This window comes from Gracilinanus agilis, chromosome 4, assembly GCF_016433145.1.
Source record: "Gracilinanus agilis isolate LMUSP501 chromosome 4, AgileGrace, whole genome shotgun sequence".
NCBI lineage: Eukaryota > Metazoa > Chordata > Mammalia > Didelphimorphia > Didelphidae > Gracilinanus > Gracilinanus agilis.
In genome coordinates this window covers 474,767,354-474,777,889 of record NC_058133.1, presented here as the reverse complement: position 1 = coordinate 474,777,889, position 10,536 = coordinate 474,767,354, and the positions used below count along the sequence as shown (strand labels likewise).

At 40.0% G+C, this 10,536-nt stretch overlaps 2 protein-coding genes and 1 non-coding gene across 3 annotated transcripts in view; all 3 read left to right on the top strand.

Moving 5' to 3' along the window:
• LOC123244240 (histone H2B type 2-E-like) overlaps nucleotides 1–10,536 on the top strand; it is a 262,719-nt gene that overhangs the window by 73,419 nt on the left and 178,764 nt on the right. The gene's annotated exons all lie outside the window — the stretch shown is intronic.
• LOC123244239 (histone H3-like centromeric protein cid) overlaps nucleotides 1–10,536 on the top strand; it is a 160,826-nt gene that overhangs the window by 58,717 nt on the left and 91,573 nt on the right. The window lies entirely within an intron of this gene.
• Nucleotides 5,451–5,522, top strand: TRNAQ-CUG. The gene has a single exon. It is a non-coding gene; the product is annotated as a tRNA-Gln (tRNA).

The following is a 10,536-nucleotide window of genomic DNA, read 5'->3' as shown; positions in this document are numbered from 1 at the left end:
GAGACCAGTCCAACCTCCCACACATACTTGACACATTAGGAAACTGAGGCTCAGAGAATTGAAGTGCCTTGTCCAGAAACACTCATTGAGAAGAGCCAGGACACCCTCAGCTCATTCCCAACCAAAGCTGAGCTGTGTCATGACCTCAGTCGAGAGACCGATTTTTTGACTTGGAAGAAGGCTTTGCAACAAAGGGCACATTTAGTGTTGCTGAGCTTCTATGTACTGACTTTTAAAGTAAAAACTGAAGCCAGAAAATCTTCTTATGGTGTTTTAGAAAAGATCAACTCAGTGAAAAAAGTAGCAAACTTAGACTTTTTGTTGGACCTAGATAATTTTACTCTGGATCCCATTGTTTGAACCATTTCTACTGAGAGTATCTTTTCTATTCTCTCTCTCTCTCTCTCTCTCTCTCTCTCTCTCTCTCTCTCTCTCTCTCTCTCTCTCTCTCTCTCTCTTTCATACATATACATACATACATATATATGCATATATATATGTAAATTTGATTTTCACACCATCCCTGCAAGATAGATACTATTATTGTCCCCATTTTTCAGGTAAGGAAACCAAGGCAGAGGTTATGTGACTTGTCCAGGTCACACAGCTCTACATCAAGGGCATATGGTCCCAAGAAATTGGCTTTAGTCCTTGCCCCTGCATATGTCTTTTCTGTTCTAAGTGGAGGGAGTAGAGCCTCTGATCTTATGAGTTTCAAAAGATCAGGAGGGCACACCACTGCCTTTTCATTTCAGAGTCTTAGTTTTGGAGTCAGCACAGCATTGATGCCCTAAGAGGCAAGGAGTGAGCTTCATCAGTGAACTTCTGGTCCCAAGCCAGCACAAACTGAGATGACAATTCATTTAGCAGTCAGACTACATTTGGACATGAACTTGGTGGAAATGTTTTATAGTTTCTTCATAAAAGCTTTCTTTATTTCTTTCAATTATAATCCTGACCTTCTGGCTTAGAACTGATACTAAGCATCAGTTCCAAGGCAGAAGAGTAAAGTAAAGGCTAGGCAATTGGGGTTAAGTGACTTGCCCAGGGTCACACAGAGAGAAAGTATCTAAGGCCAGATTTGAAATGTTTTATAGAGCCTAAGCTAAGAGGGTATCCTCACTTGAGGGAAATCTGTGTGCATTTGTAAATTACTACATATTTAAACTAAGTGTCCCATTTTATAATCTTTTTTTAATGTTTGATTTTTTCAATTACATGTAAAAACAATTTTTAAAACTTGTTTAAAACATTTTTGAGTTTCGAATTCTCTTCCTCCCTCTTCCTCTTTCTCCCTCTGAGAAGGCAAATAATTTTGTAAAGATCACACACGTGTACTTCTCAATCCCTTCTTTGTGTGTTTTTTTTTCTTTTTCAGGTAAAGACAATAAAGCTTTTGTGACCTTGTGAATTTGAAATGTGCAGAGAGTACTTTGGCATTCCAGTGTTCTGGAGTCTGAGAATCTGTGCCAGAGCAGTTTCAGTCTCCCACAGAGTAAAGAGTAACCTCACTATCTTCTGGACCCACACTAGTGGTGGCTGAAACAAAGGATCATCTTGGGGAGAACAGGTCTATATAGGAACTAAGCTAAGTTGAGCCTGATTGCTAAAGAATGAGTAATGCAGGGGAAAGTGTTGGGGAAGGGGGATGGTGGGTATACATTTGTTTGGACTGTGTCTCTGAAATAAATATCCCTTTATAAAAGCTACCCAATTATAGCCCAAAGAGATCACAAGGAAAAAGAATTGTACAAAAATATTTATAGCCGCGCTCTTTTTGGTGGCAAAAAACTGGAAAATGAGGGTATGCTCTTCAATTGGAGAATGACTGAATCAACTGTGGTATCTATTGGTGATGGAATACTATTGTGCTCAAAGGAAAAATGAACTGGAGGAATTCCATGTGAACTGGAATGACCACCAGGAATTGATGCAGAGTGAAAGGAGCAGAACCAGGAGAGCATTATACACAGAGATTGATACTCTGTGTAAAATTGAATATAGTGATGGACTTTTCTACTAGCAACAATGCAATGATCCAGGACAACTCTGAGGGAATTATGTGAAAGAATGCTATTCACATCTGGAGAAAGAATCATGGGAGTAGAAACAAAGAAGAAAAGCAACTGCCTGATCACATGGGTGGATGGGGATATAATTAGGGATATTGACTCAAAATGAATATCCTAATGCAAATATCAATAATATGGAAATTGATCTTGATCAATGACACATGTAAAACCCAGTGGAATTATGTGTGGGCTATGGGAGGAGCTATGGGAGGGATAGAACATGAATCCTATAACCATGTAGAAATGTTATAAATTAATAAATAAAATAAAAATAAAATATATAAAATAAAAAAATAAAAGCTACCCAATGTTAAATAGTTCAAAGGAACTGGGATCCAAGTCATTGGTACCTAAAAATGAGGGAAACACAGGTAGTAAAAGCTCACACTAATGGCAGTAAAGAGACAACCTCACAAATCCACCGAGGTTTCCTAGACTCCTAAAGGAGAAATGTAAGGATAAGAATCTTTTCCCAGGGCTTGTGTCTAAATTCTCTTCCTTCCCCTTAGAGACAATCTTTGCTTTTTCCCCTATCCCTTATCCCTTATCCTTACAGAAATATAGCATACATGACTGGGGGAATGAGCCAGAGCTTCTATGCTACCCAAGTAAGCATGATAATGACCTTCCAGCTGAGATTTTGGATCATATCCATTAAGAATTCAGTAGTGCAGCTAGGTAGAACAGGGGACAGAGCTCCAGATCTGGAGTTGGAATGACCTGGGTTCAAATGTGACCTCAGATACTTCCTATCTAAGTGACTAGGCAAGTCATTTAACCCCAGTTAAAAAAGCCCTAACCCCCTACTTCTTTTCTGTCTTAGAATCAATATTTAGTATCAATTCTAAGATAGAAGATAAGGGTTGGAAAAAAAAATCAGTAGTAAAACCTTAAAAAAGCCTCTTATTTCTGTGCAGAATATCATTGATAAGTACAAGAAAATGAAACTAATGAAAGTATTTAGGAAGAAATGTACCTGCAATGGTTCTACAACTGAGCATTAAGAATATGAAGTAAATAATTCACCTATAGAGTGACTGGCCCAAGAACATATGGCAGTTCCTTTTTTAGACTGGACTGGCTGAGGATGACCTGTTCATGGATTTGAAGTGTTTGTGGCTTATTAAAAAGTGAAGATTTCTTTCTAAGAATAGGAGATTTCCTCCCTTCCTTGTTATAAGTTTAAAAGCCGGAAAGTTTGTTTATATAGGGTTTATTGTTTAACTTGGAGTAGGTAACTCATTCTTATAATAAACTTTAAAGAGCCATGCTGTTTACCTTTTCAGTCCCTTATTTAAACAGAAACAAAACCTTACAGTCCCTAGACAGAAAAAGCAGTAATCTGGGGTAGTTGGATAGAGCTCCAGGCCTGGCATCAGGAGGACCTGGTTGTAAATCTGGCCCCAGATACTTCCTAGCTGTGGGACTCTGAGCAAGTCACTTAATTCCAATTGTTTAGCCATTATAGCTCTTCTGCCTTAGAATTGGCTCTAAGACAGTAGGTAAGGATTAAAAAAAGGAAAAAAAAAAAGCAATAATTTGGTATTTCAGTCAAGTCCAAAACCTTAGTTTTAGCCCAGATCATGTCTATTTAGAGGTTGTTTGCAGAGCTCCCAGTCCATTTAAAAGCACATGACCTTCTTGGGATGATGCTCAGAAGAGAGAATAGGTTAAGGCAATGAATGGCTAGATGTACCATCAGCATAACCTTTGGTAGCTGCAGAGCAGAGAGTCTCCTGGTAACTGACAAGAAAGAGTTTCATTTGGAGAAAAAGACAATATTATAATAATATAATACTGATGATAATAGAACTTATGTAGGGCTTTATAAATATTATCTTATTTAATCCTCACAATAACCCTGGAAAGTAAGTGCTGTTATTATTCCCATTTTACAGATGGTGGGACTGGGGCATGTAGAAGTTAAGTGACTTGCCCAGAGTCACACAAGTAATATCAGATCTTGGACACATTACTCAACCTTTCCAGATCTTAATTCCCTCATTTATGAAGTGATGGGTTTTGGTCTAGAAGACTGAGAAGATCCCTTCCAGTTCCAAAGCTATGTTCCTAACAGCTCAATTCACAATCTGGAAAACAGGGAATATCTCTAGATTCAGCAGCCCACTGGCCCCTGGAGTAGTGAGGATCTCTGTAAATTTGCTCAAATCTCAAAATATTCCGGTTATTTTAACCCCCGAGTTTCCGCCCTCACGATGCCCTGTTCATTCAGAGGCATTTTTCGTTACCTTTTCTTTCTTCCATGACCTTATGGGAGACTCGATCTCTGCTCTAATTCTAGAAGGGAAAACGAGGCCAGAGTAACCCATATGGAACTCACTGTAACAAAGACCCATTCACTATCTCATCGCTGAATCTGTGCTTTGGGACAGAGCCTGGAAGCTGGCGATGGAATCTCACCCACGTCGCGACCGAAAACTTCCAGAGATTGATGTGATTTAAAGGCCACTCGCTCAGGTAGCAGAGCACAGAGGAGGAGTCAAAATTGATTCCTTTATCTTGTTTTCCTCCAATCTGCACCTCCCCTGACCACATCAGAACCCAGAGATGCTATTTCCTTGCAACTAAGTGTCCCCCGGATAATCCCTCGGTTACTGCTTCTTGTTTGAGGGAAAGAAAATGTCTCAAAATGCAAAAAATCAAATTTCTCAAATTTAGTTTCTGGCCCCAGGATCTCTTCCTGGGTTCGTACTGTGCGCAGAGGCCAGAGGCTTACTAGATGATTTCCCTGAAACCTTTGGTTCCTTTCCGACCTGGAGAGCCTATCCGAGACTTGGAGGATTCGGAGGCTGTCTGTGATGCTTGGGATTGGTGCGCTAGTGCGGCTGCAGGGCGTAGCAAAGGGGAGGAGGAGGGGCCTGCTTCAGTAACTTAAAGAACTACTGACTGTCGACTTTAGATTCACTTGCAGGAAATATTTATTTAAGTCCTACAGCCCACCACGGGAACTCTTCGAGAGACAGAGAGAGACAGAGACAGAGACAGAGAGAGAGACACAAACACACAGAGACACATAGAGAGACAGACCTTAGGGACGAGTTACATTCTCGAGAAAGATCCCTTCAGATGTTCTGGGGACACCAGCAGGAATTTCTACTCCATTTTTTAGTAGAGAACGGGAAAGAGACTAAAATTAGGAGGATAAATGAGGAAGGGAAGAAAAAGGATCACAGGATCACAGTTAGAGCCAGTAAGGGCCTTGTTGGTGACTAAAGGAATTCTGATTGGCTCTGGGCCTTTGCCTTGCCAGAGATTTTTTAAAAATCCTGAAGTGATCAGAAGAAAAGTAAAAGACAAAACAAGAATGGGGATACTGAAGTATTAGAGGAAGATGTGTAAGCGTCCTACATGCAACATGGTTCCATGGTGTAATGGTTAGCACTCTGGACTCTGAATCCAGCGATCCGAGTTCAAATCTCGGTGGGACCTTCTTTGTTACGTCTTCGTTTAACCCATAAAAGCGATGTTTTTAATGATAAATGCGCAGTCAGCAACATTCCCCTAGTAGCAGTGCCTGTAGATTTATTGATTTCCTACTCTCTATTCCAGGACCCCCCTGCTTCAAAGGATTTCTGAGGCACTAGGAGGAAGAAAGCAAGTAGCAAAAGACATGTTAAATGCAACATTGGGACCAACTCTCTACACATATAATGCAATACTGCTCCTTAATGTAAACTCAATGTAATCTTGAAGTAGCGGGGTGGAAAAGTCAGTAGTAGTTCTAGATTTGGAGGACCCAGATTCCATTCTTTTTAATTTTTGAAGATAGGTCTGTGATCTTAGCCAGCTACTTCAGGCCATCTCAAAAGTGTTTTTTGTTTTTCCTTCCTTCCTTCCTTCCTTCCTTCCTTCCTTCCTTCGTTCCTTCCTTCCTTCCTTCCTTCCTTCCTTCCTTTCTTCCTTGATGTTTGCAATATGTGTTATCTGAGATGCCTTCTACCTCTGGGTCCATGATGATATTTCTGAGTCAGCCAATAAACATTAATTGCTTACTATGTGTCAGGCATTATGTCAAGTAAGCCCTGGAATTACAAATAAGAAAAAGAAATATAGTACCCACAATACAGAAAAGGAAGCTCAAAGTGTCAGGATGCAGAAATTATGGTATTCCTGAAATGGAAACCCTCCAATTAGATGAAAGGGACAACTGAGGGTACTGGGAAAATATTGAATACCAAAGCTCTCCATGATATTTTTGGTGATGAGCTTGTCCTGGGGGAGGCATGATGTTCTCAGGGTTCAAACCAAGCAGAGCATTGGGAAAAGGAAGATCAATATATCCTGAGTCAACTAATCTCTCTAGATCTCTGTTTCCTTATCTGTAAAGAAGACATATTATCTGTTGTACTGTTCTCACAGGGAAGCTCAAAAACTCTAAAACTGCATATAAACACTTAACGTCAGGTTTTAGGAAACATAAATCAGCCCTCTTTCTTCTCCATCTTAGCCTCTTCAGACCCAAGATAAGCATACCCATTTTAGGCCTTAAAGGAACTCTACTCCAAGGATTTCTTATTGCATTTTCTTTTTTGCCTTTCCTCAAAGAAATGTAGGTGTCACACAGGCTCTCTCTCTTTTTTTTCCTCTTCCAAGAAACCATCTGAATTTTGAACTTTAATTTTTAATATTAGATGTCTAGAGCATTAATTTGTCAAGTAACTTGTCTTTAGTGTAACATCATTTCTGCTATGCAAAATGGAGAGCAGGATGATTAACACTTAGCAGTTTATAACTTGGAATCAACCTAGCTTGTCATGAGCCAGCAAAGGAGAGGCAGTTACTGGCTGACTATAAAAAGCAGAATTTTGAACAAGAAGGTCTCCCAATTTGGAGAAGGAATTTATGGTGAGAGGTTGGTTGGGAATTGGGGTAGGCCAAATCAACTCAAGATACCTGCATCCAGTTCTAATCTCTATCACACCCTCAACTTCTGTGTAAAGCTGTATTATACATCCTATTCAATTGATTGTTAAGGAAGAAGCAACATAAATACCATCAAATAATCTGGTTCAGGTCAAGGAGCCAGGTTGCAATGGAGGGGACAACCTCTCCAGTTGATAATCTCAAATCATCAGTAGTTCTAGCCAAGCTTCCCTCACACCTCTTTCCCTCAGTCCCTGTTACCCTTTGCCTAAGTTTGTTGTTATTAAATTCTGAAGCTTACTTGGGTGGATGTCATCATTACCCTAAGGATCATTAACATATCTTTGGATAACTAAGGGAAGAGGGATTATTGAAATTACAGTTAAGCCTCAGTCACTAGCTTTATCCATCAGTTTTAGAGCCAGGATAAGCAGTCAAGGAGTTTGTGATCTAACCCACAGTCTCTTATTTGATCACTTATTCCTGGGACATTGTTGTAGTGGAGCTGGGCATATTAATTTAATCACAAATATTCCTGTGGGGTCTTGGTGTTCCCCACCACAACCTGGTGTTCACCTAGAGATTCCCACTCTCACTCAGCTTCAGGTCCTCATACCATCAGAGGACCTTGGGCCATCCCATTATCAGCATATCAGCTCCTATAACACTGGTCGATCACACAGCCAGTATGTATTCCAGGAAGAACTTAAACCTGGATTTTTCTGACTCAGGAAGCTGGCTCTCTATTTGCTATAGAAGGTTGTATAATTTGAGCATGTCAGTCCTCAGATTATTTCTTCCTTTCTGGTCTTGGATGCTGTCAACTATTTTAAGCTACTTCCCAAAATCCATTCTGAATTATATATGTATCCTGTGAGCACAGGACATCTAAAGCACATTTCTTCCTTAGCAAGCTTGAGCATGGTATTTGCCTCTTTTATGTTTGCTCTTTCCTGATTTGGGGTGAAAACTATCTCAATGTGGATTTGTCTAAATTTGGTGGTGACTTTATATGAGTTTGTGTTTTATATGTGTGTGTGTGTGTGTGTGTGTGTGTGTGTGTGTGTGTATAAGTATATAAGATCTTCATTTCCATTCAGTCTGAGCTGAAGAGTGTTACGGAGAGGAATCCCTGGCAACTACTCCAGGGATCTTGGAAAGATCATCCATTAACAAGAAGATAAAAAAAAGAAAAGCCTTCTAGTTTTACCAGGAATTTCTTGGACATCATAAAGCTGAGGTGAAATGTTGAATGAATAATTAGCTTTATTGAAAACAGCTTTAGGTTTTCATGAAGTTTATTTCATGTTTCCTTCTATTTTATCAGTCTTTTGACTTTGCTTTATTTGTTCTTGCTGTCTTGAGACATCATTGGCTTCTACTTGCCCAATTCTGGTCTTTAGAGACTGGTTTTCTGTTATAATCTTATGATTTTCCTTTTCGGTTTGGTCTATCCTGTTTTCCAGCTGTTTAATTTTAGTTTCTAATTGGGAGTTTCTGTCTTTTAACCTGTTAATTTCCTTTTGAGCTATTTCCCACTTCTCTCGCCAAATCTCTTTCATATTTCTCTTGATCTCAGATTTTCACTCTTCAAGAGCTTGTGACCAATTTTCTTTTTTTTTTGGGAAGGATTGGATATGATTACTTGTTTGTTCTCCTCTTCTGTTTGCTCTGTTGTCTGGATTTTTTCTGTGTAAAAGTTGTCGAGTGTTAAAGATTTCTTCTTGATCTTTCTCTTTTGGGGTTCTTGAGACTGGCTTGCCATTGTTAGCCACGCACCCTCTCAGGTTTATCCTCACATCCAGGGTCTGTCTGCGCTCTTTAGGCTCCTGAGGTCTCAGGTCTAGTTGTTCTCAGGGTCAAGCCTCCTGGTGGTTCCCTTGCTTGTTCCTCTGCCCAAAGCTCCTTTAACAGTCTCAGGGCGCTGCTTCCACAGTCATGCACCCCTCTGTACTAGGTCCCTAACCAAGGTCCACGCCTGTGCCTGTGCTCAAGGTCTGTGTTCAAAGTCTGGTTCTTTAGCCTCTTGGGGTCTTAAGTCTTGTTGCTCTCAGGAGCAGGCCCTGGTGATCCCAGGTAGCTGCCAAGAACTTAATGGATGCCCCAAACTTGCTCTAATTCTTGTGCACTGGCTTTGGCCCTGTAGGTGGTGTGAGAGGGGGAGGGGTTGCTCAGCTCGAGTTTTAGTGAGAGCTATTTCGCCCCCTTATAGCATGGAAATGCCCCAATCCTATGTACCTTCAATGCTTCACCCTTTTGTGGGGTCCCTTCTTTCATCTGGATTTGTTTTTATGTCCCCTTGAGGAGTCCTGTATGTGTGGGTTAGGAGAGGTTAAGCAGCTGCTTTTTACTCTGTCACCATCTTAGCCTGGAAGTCTCTCATGAAGTTTAAGTATGACCTCAGGAGACTGTAAGAATACTTAGAAGTCATCACCCAAATCCTGCTGAATTTTTTTCCTTCAAATTCACACTTGTGAATCTTCTTATGTTTAGCATTCCTTTTGTATGTATTAATGCATTACCTGTCCCATATATGATTCACATTATACCCTGAATAGCTTAATTTTTTTTCTTGTAGGGGCAAACCCAGGAGTTGGCTATAACTTAAGCTATAAGTAAAATTCTGGTGTGAGTAGTTAAGGAACCAAAAAGCATCAGAACAGGGAGCAGAATCCCTTCTTATCAGCAGTCATCCTTACTCTCCTCCCTCCACATCCTGGTCCAAATCACATAATTAGATGATAGAACAAAGTATTATATTTCCTATGGGCCCAGAAGTGGGTTCCTCAGAGTCAGATGTGATTCAACTCTTTCAGAAATATTTCCATATATATAAATGTTATGAACCGACGAGTAACCTAAGAGAAATGAGACAGGACACTATGGCTGCAGAGAAAATAATGCCATTTATTGTAGGGATAAGGAATCATTATATAGGCAAAAACCACAAAGAAAATCATGCTTTTCATTACATTACTCCAGAAATAGAAGAGGAAGTTCTTTATACCATGATGCTTACACAAGAGTCACTCTGACCTAGCTTACTTAAGCAATGTCTAAAAACAGGCTGAACTCTTAATGACCCATAGAACAGTGACAGCCAAACTCCAGGGAAGAGGAGACAGATTCTCACTACATATAAACATATACTTTGACTAAAAAAAAAAAAATATAAAGTGACAGAGAGAGAGAGAGAGAGAGAGAGAGAGAGAGAGAGAGAGAGAGAGAGAGAGAGAAATGATTTGGGTAACAATCTCATTTTTTTTTTAAACCCTTAACTTCTGTATATTGACTTATAGGTGTAAGATTGGTAAGGGTAGGCAATGGGGGTCAAGTGACTTGCCCAGGGTCACACAGCTGGGAAGTGTTTGAGGCCGAATTTGAACCTAGGACCTCTAGGCCTGGCTCTCAATCCACTGAGCTACCCAGCTGCCCCACAATCTCATTTTTTTAAATGGTATTGTGGTGTGAAGTTAACATGCTGGTTGTATATGTATGTGTGTGTATGCATCTATTATATATATGTATGTATTTCTAGATATGTGTGTGTTTCTGTATATATATATGTGTGTGTGTGTGT